This window comes from Hibiscus syriacus, unplaced genomic scaffold (assembly GCF_006381635.1).
Source record: "Hibiscus syriacus cultivar Baekdansim isolate YM2019G1 unplaced genomic scaffold, ASM638163v2 tig00014370_pilon, whole genome shotgun sequence".
NCBI classification, from domain to species: Eukaryota; Viridiplantae; Streptophyta; class Magnoliopsida; order Malvales; family Malvaceae; genus Hibiscus; species Hibiscus syriacus.
In genome coordinates this window covers 385,963-399,357 of record NW_024062323.1, presented here as the reverse complement: position 1 = coordinate 399,357, position 13,395 = coordinate 385,963, and positions in this window count along the sequence as shown.

Genomic DNA, 13,395 nt, shown 5'->3' with positions numbered 1-13,395 from the left:
AAAACATAATTCAAGTCAAGTATCATATCAGAATCCAGGTCATGTATCAGATCAGAATCCATGTCAATATCAGATCAGAATCCAGGTCAGGATCATAACAGAATTCAAGTCGGAAATCAGATAAAATATTTATATGATTAGGGAACACACCAGAGTTTACAGATATTATTCAGAGGTATTGGATAATCTTAACAGGTAGAGAAACATGAATATTCAGTATACCGATAGGATATCGGAATTTAGAATCACTATTTGAAAGAGTTCATTAACTGACAGAATCATCAGTTATTCAGAATGTGAATTATCAGGATATTATCTTATTCGGACAGTTTTCAGAAGCTGTACGTAATCAGAAGGGTATTCAGAATCCTTTACATCCATGTCGATTGATCGGATAATCGAACAACTTGAGAACGAAGATTCAGAACCTTAACAATCTATGTCGACTGGTCAATTCATTTTCCTTCTAGGGTATTTACTCTTTAATACCACAAATTCTTGTCCGTAGACCATTTTCGGAATTATCGCTGAATAAATCTTCCAATGACTTTATTTCATTTCCACGCTTCCACAATATCATGAAATGTTGACGTACTTGATTAATTTGTTCATAACCCATTGTAATTGTACACTACGTAAACTCATCAGAGTTTCCAGACTTATCCAAATCACTTACTAAATCCTCAGTCATTGAGGTTACCTATTTCATTTAGCAGTCATCTCCATTCCAGTTACTTCAGAATTTTCCAGAGTAATTCAAACGTTCCTGAATTTCAGATACATGTTGTACTTCCATCCCATTCAATTTGGTCTTCGTGGTTGATTGTTGAACAAACGTCCAATTCTTAGTACTGAATACGATCTAGATCTGAGCTGAACTGAATACTTCCAAGATTCATCATCGAGCCAAACTTGAGAAGACGAACATATGTTCCAGTAATATCTATGCCATTCAGGTATTGACATAGCTTTAGGGTTGATCTACTCACTTAAATTATTTTCCATTACCTTTAAAGGTAGTCCAATACCTATGCTTACTTGGATTCCTTAATTAATCCAAGACATTTACTTAATTTAGGCCATAAGGGTATTTTGGTAATTTTGATGTTCAGTTTTATTCCATTCATTTCAGAACTCGAGGATATTCAATCATTCCTGAGCTTGGTGATATTCTTGGGTCATTTCCATTACACGGGTATTTTGGTCATTTTACAGATCTACGGTATTTCAATCATTTCCTTCCATCCGATCTTATTATTTAATTCAATCTTATCATTTACTTCAGTCCTTTCGAACAATTCTGACAGCAGAATACCCCCGATAAATTACTCTTCCAGTATTTACTCATTATTCGAATATTTTCAGGTCAAGTGTCTTCTCAGACTTTACAAACGGAATATCATAAATTTTCCTACACTAAGTCGGGATCTTAACAATTAAATCCGTACTTAATCGAGTTAAGTACGAATCCTCTAAGTATTTTCTCATTCAGAGTCATCTCAGACTATTCTACCTCTTAAGGCATTTCCGTAATTTCTTAACCAGATAAGTTCGATATTAGCTCTTAACGAAAATAATATAATTTAGAGATCCTATGATTAATTGCTTTCTTGAACAATCTCTGATCTTGAAATAATTCCCTTAACACACTTCTAGTATCTTGCATAAACCTTCTTGGGGTTAAAAACTGGTTCTCCATAATTTCCAAGTAAAACTAACATTTCTTATGCACATCAATAGTTTTAGCAGATCAATAATTCTTTTCAGATTTATTAATCCACTTCTAGAGACAATTCTTATCATTTTCCAACATAAGGGTAATTTCGTAATTTTCCCTAATCGAAATATTCTCTTAATTTATCATCTAAGTACCTTTAATGAGATAAATTATAATCTACAATCCATGGTTAATTCTTTTATTACTTAATTCCAGAACTTGTAATTTAATTCAAACCGTCCTCCAATTTCTTATAATAGTCATCTGAGCCATATTCAGTTATCTACTTTCTACCGTATTCGTACCTAGTGTAGATCTTCATTAATTACACATATGAGACCAAACATTTCCATTCATGCATTTATCAATACCAACATGTTCCATAAAGCATAAAGAGGTAGTAAAGTATTACCTCAATTTCCGTGCACTATTGATCGACCATAAAAATTCCATTCGAACGTCTTTGATCTTCAATTCAACTTCCAATAATTCCTCAGATACATATAAACATAAATTATATCAGAAACGGAGCTTAATTACGATAAACGGATCGAATCGGGTGATAAATTAGTGAAAGACGGCTTACCGGGTTCGAATTTGGCGAAACGGACTTCGGATTCGGATTCAGGACGTCGAAAGCATAAAATATGACTTTTCGGAAATTTGGAATTTTCGGTCAAAATCAAAGTCAACGGGTTTGACCGGCAATTTCGAGACCTTCGGGTTTGAATTTGAAAAACGGACAACGGAATCGGATTTGGAACGTCGAAAAATGTCAGGATAGGTATACTCGGTTGAAGTCAAAGGTCGTTTAATGCCCGATCAAAGCCGGTCAAAGTTTTGGTCAACAGTGGTCAACGAGGGTCAACGGTCAACGGTCAACAGATCAACGGGTCGGTCGGGTCAACGGGTCGGGTCGGGTTGTGACCGGTCAAAATAGTTCCAAAACCGGTCAAACCGGTCACCTTTTCCTTCCCCACGCGCAGTGGCGGTGCGTAGGGGCGCGTGAACAATGCTAAAATCCCGGAAAAATTTCTAAAAATTATTTTGAGCGATTTCGAGATACTTACAAAGCTCGGTTCACAATTTTGAACGGCGGAGAGCTCGATTTCAACGAATCGGAAACTTTGACCGCTTCACCTCCTCACGCGCCGCCGTGGACGGAGACCAAGGATGACACCGGCAAACTCGGAACGATGCAACGAACATGATGGTGCAGGAGGTGTCGTAAACGGATGACCCGATCGTCGTGAATCGATGAAAAACCAACTAAAACCGAGTTATTACCGACGATACTTCCGACTGAAATTCACGACGAACGGTGATGATTCACGACGAAAGGTTTGAGGGGTTTTGTTCCTCGGTTGACAACGAACACGATGGTGGTTTTGGCTCGTCGTTTGGAGGTCGGACGGCGAGTAAATCGGAGTTCGAAGTAGGGAGAACGGGAGAGGAAAACTGGAAAATTTTCCAGAAACATACGGGAGTATGGGGGTTTATAACATCTCATAATTAAAAATGGCTAAACCAAGAGTTTAGCCACTGAACTTCCTGCACTTCTTAAAACGGTCTGCCATCTTTGAAATCTTACAATTTAATCCCCAAATTTCTTCCAATACTAATTAAATTCACCATTTTATAATTTCTTAAATTTAGCCCCTAAATTGGGGTGTTACAATTCTCCCCTCCTTAAAAGAATTTCGTCCTCGAAATTCATTCATGTCACATAATTGCATAAATGAAACTTCCATCAACTCTTCCATATCTTCGAGTAGCTTTTATAGAAATACGGATTCTCCACTAATCCTTAACCAGTTGAGTATACATTCTTATCAAAACTCTCTCTCATTTTAATAAAAATCCGAACGAAAATTTCCTCGAGTAATCAATCTCATCAGAATTCCTCAGTCTAAGTAAATAATCAAAACTACTTTATCCTTGTGAAATCAATTCAGCCTTGGTTACGTGAATAGGCTCATAGAGCAGCAGCATATCCCAATTTCATTTTTGGAGTCGGGTCAGAATTTCTCAAATGAATAACTCTCACATAGCTCGTGAGGTACTTTACAACGTTTAGACAGATGTTACTAGTATCCTTTTTGTACAAGTATAGCCTACGGATAGGGATAGAAACTTCGGTTTATTCGTTACAGATAGGGACTCAGCCATGGAGTTCCGGCTTAGAGAGGTACGATTGCAATCTAGAGGCATGTACTGATCAGAAATATTTTGACATTCGACCGGCCGGTCTAACTTGAAATTTTTGACTCAAACCATAGCTTTGATACCATTAAATGTAACCCCTAGACCGATGCGGGTAGCCCGATCCGATCCGGGAAGTCACATTAGGGCCACCGGAGCGACCCTGTAAAAATAGCGGAAATTTTAAAACTTTTATTGAACATGTAACTTATAAAATCAGTTGTCACTATTTAAAAATAAAACAGATTTCCAGACTCGTATATAAATCAAAATACAATTACATGCCCCCTAATCACATGTACCATACTCTGCAACAACACCGGAAGAACTCCCTTACTGAAGTCGATAGATGCACTGGTACAATTCTTTTAACCTGAAAAGGTGAGTAATAGAGTGAGCTTTGGAAAGCTCAGTAAAACAGAACTACCAGATGATGCTGAAAAACGTGCAGATACAGATAAACATATTTTCCTTATTGGTTCAGATATTTACAGATTTTATGTTGAGCAGAGATCCTACTGATATTTCAGGTGGTAACGGACAATGAGCTTTCGTTTCAGAGAAATATTTCGGATGACTGAGTTCAGGAGATTAGAATAGGTTTTCTAGTGTGTTCCCAAAAAACCATGTAACTTTTCAGATCTTTTTAAAACATATATATATATATACCTCATCCGTCACGAACAAAATGTGTAGGTTCCCCAGAACCATACAACCCCGTCACTAACAGTAAGGCCCTGAGCACACAGCCGAGGAACCTCCAAGTAATCTTCCTCCAACAATACCCCCCCCCAATAAACAATACCCCCCCCCCCAATAAAACATGTTCCGTCCGTAAACGGATATATCAAAAATCAAAACATAATTCAAGTCAAGTATCATATCAGAATCCAGGTCATGTATCAGATCAGAATCCATGTCAATATCAGATCAGAATCCAGGTCAGGATCATAACAGAATTCAAGTCGGAAATCAGATAAAATATTTATATGATTAGGGAACACCCAGAGTTTACAGATATTATTCAGGTATGGATAATCTTAACAGGTAGAGAAACATGAATATTCAGTATACCGATAGGATATCGGAATTTAGAATCACTATTTGAAAGAGTTCATTAACTGACAGAATCATCAGTTATTCAGAATGTGAATTATCAGGAATATCATGAAATGTTGACGTACTTGATTAATTTGTTCATAACCCATTGTAATTGTACACTACGTAAACTCATCAGAGTTTCCAGACTTATCCAAATCACTTACTAAATCCTCAGTCATTGAGGTTACTATTTCATTTAGCAGTCATCTCCATTCCAGTTACTTCAGAATTTTCCAGAGTAATTCAAACGTTCTTGAATTTCAGATACATGTTGTACTTCCATCCCATTCAATTTGGTCTTCGTGGTTGATTGTTGAACAAACGTCCAATTCTTAGTACTGAATACGATCTAGATCTGAGCTGAACTGAATACTTCCAAGATTCGTCATCGAGCCAAACTTGAGAAGACGAACATATGTTCCAGTAATATCTATGCCATTCAGGTATTGACATAGCTTTAGGGTTGATCTACTCACTTAAATTATTTTTCATTACTTTTAAAGGTAGTCCAATACCTATGCTTACTTGGATTCCTTAATTAATCCAAGACATTTACTTAATTTAGGCCATAAGGGTATTTTGGTAATTTTGATGTTTAGTTTTATTCCATTCATTTCAGAACTCGAGGATATTCAATCATTCCTGAGCTTGGTGATATTCTTGGGTCATTTCCATTACAGGGGTATTTTGGTCATTTTACAGATCTATGGTATTTCAATCTTTTCCTTCCATTCGATCTTATTATTTAATTCAATCTTATCATTTACTTCAGTCCTTTCGAACAATTCTGACAGCAGAATACCCCCGATAAATTACTCTTCCAGTATTTACTCATTATTCGAATATTTTCAGGTCAAGTGTCTTCTCAGAATTTACAAACGGAATATCATAAATTTTCCTGCACTAAGTTCGAATTTCGAAAAACGGACAACGGAATCGGATTTGGAACGTCGAAAAATGTCAGGATAGGTATACTCGGTTGAAGTCAAAGGTCGTTTAATGCCCGATCAAAGCCGGTCAATGTTTTGGTCAACAGTGGTCAACGAGGGTCAACGGTCAACGGGTCAACGGTCAACAGGTCAACGGGTCGGTCGGGTCAACGGGTCGGGTCAACGGGTCGGGTCGGGTTGTGACCGGTCAAACCGGTCAAAACAGTTCCAAAACCGGTCAAACCGGTCACCTTTTCCTTCCCCACGCGCAGTGGCGGCGCGTGGGGGCGCGTGAACAGTGCTAAAATCCCGGAAAATTTTCTAAAAATTATTTTGAGCGATTTCGAGATACTTACAAAGCTCGGTTCACAATTTTGAACGGCGGAGAGCTCGATTTCAACGAATCGGAAACTTTGACCGCTTCACCTCCTCACGCGCCGCCGTGGACGGAGACCAAGGATGACACCGGCAAACTCGGAACGATGCAACGAACACGATGGTGCAGGAGGTGTCGTAAACGGATGACCCGATCGTCGTGAATCGATGAAAAACCAACTAAAACTGAGTTATTACCAACGATACTTCCGATTGAAATTCACGACGAACGATGATGATTCACGATGAAAGGTTTGAGGGGTTTTGTTCCTCGGTTGACAACGAACACGATGGTGGTTTTGGCTCGTCGTTTGGAGGTCGGACGGCGAGTAGATCGGAGTTCGAAGTAGGGAGAACGGGAGAGGAAAACTGGAAAATTTTCCAGAAACATACGGGAGTATGGGGGTTTATAACATCTCATAATTAAAAATGGTTAAACCAAGAGTTTAGCCACTGAACTTCCTGCACTTCTTAAAACGGGCTGCCATCTTTGAAATCTTACAATTTAATCCCCAAATTTCTTCCAAATACCAATTAAATTCACCATTTTATAATTTCTTAAATTTAGCCCCTAAATTGGGGTGTTAAACAAAATACAAAAAAATTAATAATGGACAATTTTTATGGGACAGATAGAGTATTATTTATTGTATTTAATATTTTTAATAAATATTTGAAAAAAAATTCATCAACTAGAGGAAAATGATTTACACAACCTCTTCCAAACACCGTAAAATATTTTTTAGAAAATATTTTCCAAAAGATATAATTTATTTTATGGAAAGCATTTTTCGAAAAATATTTTCAGTAAAACAAACTGATCATCTAAATTTCAAATGCTTTAAATAAACTACTCGTTTGATTAGTAACATTTTTCTTTCATTAAAATCATTATTTTTTTATTTTGGGGATTAGTTTTCTTTTTCTTTTTAATATTTTAAAAAATATATATATTTTCAATCAAGTAATTTTAAAATATATATTTGCAAAAAAATAATTATTTAAAATATTTAACTTAATTACAGACCATCCAAAATCAACAAAAAAAAACTTAGTTTTCTATTATTGGTGTATCACTCATCTTTTTTTTTTGATTGAAGGTTGTACCAACATTAATTTTAGTTGTTCATCGATATTAATTTTGTTTCACATCTTTATTTTATTTTTTATTTTCAATAAGTATGTCTGTTGACATATTTTCTTTTGCCCTTTGACATATTTTTTTGGTCGTTTGACCCTTTTTTCATTTATCTTTTTTAAGAGTTGATTTTACATCAACACGACTAATCGAGATGACGCTTATATGATATCTTGTTGATATCTCATGCTTTGCACCCTCGGATTAGATTATAATACCTTATTTGCGCTCGTGGATATCTTTTCACGTTGCTCGAGTTTGATTTACAGTTTGTCTGCGATCTTTCAGTACCTTTGATCCCCTTTTGCGGTTCGTTTGCCGATGTGATCAAATTTGTTTGTATCTATCTTTGTTCGAGTTTTTTTGTTAGGTTTTTAATCTTTTCTTTTGCTAGTTATTGCTTTAATGATTAAAGAAAATTGATCAAATTATGTGCTTAATTTACTATTATAATTGTAAATCACCATCATAATTTTTTTGTTACACTCCATCATAATTTAAAATATTTCTTATTTTGAATAAAAATAGTGAATTCTATAAAAAAAATGATGAAAGAGGAAATAATACGTAGCATGTAACATGTAATTGCATATTTAAAATATAAGAATAAGGTACTGAATAACAAATTAATAGATATACTACTTTTTATTAATTTTATCAAACCCAAAATAATATAAAAAAGATAAATTTTAATCATATAAGGTATGACCAAACCTAAATAGGACCTATCAATTGTGAGCTATGCCTTAATTAGTCATTATGCATCCAAGTAGTTATATTAATACAGCTGACATTTAAAAATTTTAGAAAGAGGTTTAATTAAAATTATTAAGAAAATAAAAGTTATTGAGAATTTTAAAAAATTCGAAGGGGCTAAATTAAAATACCGTATGTCTCTTTGCATGTAGCAATGCTAATGTCATTACAAAAAATCTCGAACCCTAAGCAACTTGAAAGTTGATCATCTCCTTCTATAAATACCTTTGCATTTTTACCATTTGGATCACCACTCTCATTTCACTTCCATACAATTCTATAGCAGTTTAGCAAGTTTAAGGTGTTAAGTTGCAGCTATGGCTTTCAAGGCTTCAGTAACAACTGTTCTTCTTTCCCTTACCCTTGTCTTGTTTACTTTGGTTAGCGCTCAATCCCCGCCTCCGCCTTCTTGCCCCACCACAAACCTAACAGTCTGCCTTTTTCAGCCGAATAACCCGGGATGTTGCAGCATTCTTGCCGGTCTTGGTATTAATGCTAGAGTTTGCCTTTGCAGCGTCCTCAGAAACTTAAGTATCGCAAGCATCAATATCGGGAGCCTCCTCCCCTTCAGCGTCCTCAACGCTATAGTTAATGTCACACTCGGAAACTGTAATATACAAGTGCTCCCCGGCTCTTGCTAGTGAGACCAGTCTACTGATATGCTCATCATTCGTCCATCAAAACTCTTATAGTCTACTTTACTGTAACGTTTAGTTTCTGTTTCAACTGCCGTGGATTGTTTATTGGTTACACAACCATTAAACAATCATAAATAACCTGGACTTTACAATACTCATTTGTAAGCTCCAACGTAACAAGTAATGTATGTGTGTACTGCGTTCTGTTTTCATAATAAAATGATGGGTTAATATGTGGTTATGAATATAATTATTGATCTATCTATGTCTTGTTTATCCTTTTTATTAGATAAAGTTGTGGATAAATTTTTCGAAAGGTAAAAGCATCTATCAGATACTTTTACTATAAGAATTGTATTAGTTTAATCCCTATGAATCAATTTACTCTCTCAAATATAAAAACCATAATTAAATGAATAAGTTTAGATTGGGATATGCTTTTGGATTATAGTTAATTTGGTCCTAGAAAGATGGAGAGTTGACATTAGTGAAACTACCGAGTGCTATTAGCAGAGAAGCTGACTTGCTTGCAAATGAAGGGGTATTAGCTGGTTGATGTTTTTATTGTACATGTATTTTCTTTGATTTATGATAATCATTTGATTGAGTCTCTTAATACAGTTAAAAGTGGCATTATATTATACTTCCCATTTGCAGTTCAATTCCAAAAAAAAAGTTATTGTCTTGGGCATAAAAATCTTAGAAAATAACTTTCTTAAATTATACTTGGCATTTTCTAAAAGTGGCATTTTCTTAAATTATACCTCCCCCTCGGCGTCCTCAACGCTATGGTTGATGTCAAACTCAGAAACTGTACTATACAAGTGCTCCCCGACTCTTGCTAGTGAGACCAGTCTACCGAGTATGCCCATCATTCGTCCATCGATACTCTTATCATTTATTTTCACCATAACGTTTAGTTTCTGTTTCGATTTTCAATTGTTGTATATTGTTTGTTGGTTAGTACGTAACCATTAAACAATCATAAATAATCATGGATTTTACAATACTTATTTGTTTGTTCCAACGTAACAAGTAACATACGTGTGTACTGTATTGTCTGCGTAATAAAATGATGGGTTAATATGTGGTTATGAATATAACTATTGATCTATCTATATCTTGTTTATCATTGCCTTCCATAAATACCTTTGCATTTTTTACCATTTGCGTCACCACTCTCATTTCACTGCACCGTACAATCCCACAGGAGTTTAGCAAGTTTTACGGTGTTGTGCTGCAGTTATGGCTTTCAAGGCTTCAACCACGATTCTCTTTCTTCTTTCCCTTAACCTTGTCTTGTTTAGTTTGGTTAGCTCTCAAGCTCCGGCCCCTTCGATTTCTTGATGCACCACAGATGCAAGAGCCTGCCTTCGTCGTTCTAGCCGGAGTGTTGCCTCTTTTTTGGTGATCTTGGTGGTGGGGCTGCAGTTTGCCTTTGCAAAGCTCTCAGAGAAATCAATATCCTTGACTATGACTTCCTCAATGCTACCGTTAGAACCGCACTCAGAAACTGTGATCTGCAACCGCACCCCGATTTCAGTTGTTTGTGAAATTAATCTCCCAAGTATGCCCATTATTCGTCCATCGATACTCTATCGCTTACTTTTTACTACAACTTTTAGTTTGTGTTTGAACCGTTGTGGATTGTTTGTGGGTTAAGATATAACCATTAAACAATCATAATTAATCATGGGTTTTACAATATTTATTTGAAAGTTCTAATGTAACAAGCAATGTACGTGTACTGTATTCTGCTTGCATAATAAAACGATGGATTCAATAACACCACCACTACCCTTTTCTGAAATGGATTCAGTAGCACCACCACCCTCAATCATCTGTTGGCGTAGCCACGATAATACTTCTCCAATACAAAAATCTTCGTCGATTGGAACCGGTCTCGTCGAACAACTACTCAACTCTCATGCTTTCGACTTTTACGGCTGTCATTAGTTTCACATTTAAGGAGAATATTAATGTCGCTAACTCTGTAATTTATAGTTAGGCTTCTTAAGACTTCTACGACAACCATTAATTTGTAAAAAAAAATCACTTATACAAATACGTTGGCACTTTTTACTATTTGCATCACCACTCCCATTTCAGTATGCCATACCGTGTTTCGTCTTTCCGTTAACCCTTTCTTCTCTACTTTGGTTAGCTCACAAGTTCTAACTCCTGTACCGGCTCCGCCTCTGAGTTCTTGCAGCGGCCAAGAATATTAAACCTGAATATTTAGATTGCAATGTTATAAAAAAAAATCTATTTAGTGCTTTCCAGGTTGTTAAATTTGACTGGAGAGCATGGCGTGTTAGACTTTCATTTGAAGTGTAAACGTGTTGGGCTTACGCATATCTGCTTTACTAATGATCTTTTAGTGTTCACCAAAGGTCATGTTGGGGCGGTGTTGGCAGTGAAGGGCATCATGGATGTGTTTTTATAGGATGTTGGGCCTTTATTTGAATATTTCAAGGAGTGAATTATTTTGTGGTGGGGTGGAGAACTCGAATTTGCAGAGTATTGCTGAGTGTACCAGGTTTCATGTTGGAGCGCTCCCAGTGCGTTACTTGGGGCTTCCTCTTGCCTCTAGAAGGCTTTCTTACTCTGATTGTGAGGGTATAATAGCGAAGATTGTTAGAAGAATTTGCAGTTGGCCATCGAAGCGCGTTTCCTTTGCAGGGAGGCTTTTAGCTTATTCAAGCTGTTGTGTTTAGCATCCAAAAATTTTGAAGTAGAGTGTTCTTATTGCCTTCTAGGGTTCTGAAGTGAATTGAGCAATTGTATAGTGTGTTTCTTTGGAAAGGCTCAGATGATTCGGCCAGGGTAGCCAGTGTTAGTTGGGAACGTATTTGTTTTCCCAAATGCGAGGGTGGGCTTGGGATTAAAAATATGTTTGATTGGAATATGGTACGTATGATGAAGTGCTTGTGGCTCCTTCTCACTCAGTCGGGCTTTCTTTGGGTGGACTGGACCAGGGAATATGTTTTGAAGGTGTGTTTTCATTGACAGACCCAGTTGAAAAGTAATCATAGCTGGGCATGGAAGGAAGTTTTGGGTTTGAGGGATGACTATGCTCTTGTGGGTGGTTTGGATGAGAGCTATCATGCAAAGAAGGTTTGGTAAGTGATTCGGTGTAAGCAGAATAAGGTCCCCGATGCAGGATTATTTATCGTGGTCTATTTATCCCCAGACACTCGTTTATTTTGTGGTTGGCTCTTCTTGATCGCTTGCCAACAAAGGTTCGTATGCTCTGTTGGGGGGTCATATTGATCCCTCTTTTGCATTCTTTGTGGTTATGATTTTGAAAGTATGGACCATTTCATTTGTTTAATGTAATTTTGCTAGGCAGGTTTGGTCTAGTATTTTACAAGCCTGTCATATTAGTTGGTTTGGGATTTGTTGGAGTGATATGGTGAGTTGGGTTATAGCGCATGGTAAAGGAAAAATCTTATTGGGGAACCATCATCCGTGTTGTTTGGTGTTGTTATATTTACCATATTTGGCAGGAGAGGAACGATAGATTGCATGGAGTTAGTCCTAGAGGAATTGAGGGTATGGTTTCACTGTTAAAGAGTATTGTTACGTTGAGGTTAAAAGGGTGAATTCGAGGCAGGTCTTCGGTACTTGCTACTGAATGGGATCTATTATAGGATTTATTTTTTTCTTTCTATTCTTTATTATGGTATTTATAGGTGAGGTGTTTTGTTCTTTGTAATTTGGCTTGTACAGGGAGGATCTTTGCTAAATGAGGTGTTTTGTTTTCGTAAATTGACTTGTACAGGGAAGTTCTTTTTGGATGAATCAAATTCAACATTTATCTAAAAAAAATCTATTTAGGTATGACTCCCATGTCTCGTACGTACATGCCACAATGTCGACGTCGTCAAAAGGTAATCTTAAACACGAAGCAACTCGAAAGCCTGATAACCCATTAACTCCCCTTCTATAAAGACCTTTGCATTTCGTGCTATTTGCATCACCACTTGCATTTCACCATAGCATACAATTCAACAGCAGTGTAGCAACTAGCAAGTTTGAGGTGTTGTGTTGCAGTTATGGCTTCCAAGACTTCAGCAACGACTGTTTTTCTTTTTTACCTCAACATTCTTTTTTTTAGCTCTCAAGCTCTAACTTCGGTTCCCGCACCGCTTCCAATAGTTTATGCCCTGGCCTAGAAGTATGCTTTGCAGTGCTTCCTAAGGTAAGCAGCAGATGGTGCGCCTTCATTGCTGGTAGTAGTCTCTTTGATCTTGATGCTGCAGTTTGCATTTTTAGTACAACTCTCAAAATCAGGAGCATCGGAAGCCCTACCTGTATGGTTGGACTTATACTCAACGGTGGTGGTAGGTAAGTGCCCCGAGGTTTCGCATGCCAGTGAGTATGCCCATCAATGCTCCAGCCTTTACTTTTACCAGTTCTTTTAGTTTGTGCCTGAACTGTTGTGGATTTTTTATCGGTTATGACACAACAATGAAACAATCACTAATAGTCCTGGATTTTACGATATTTATTTGCAAGCTCCGACTTAATAAGCAA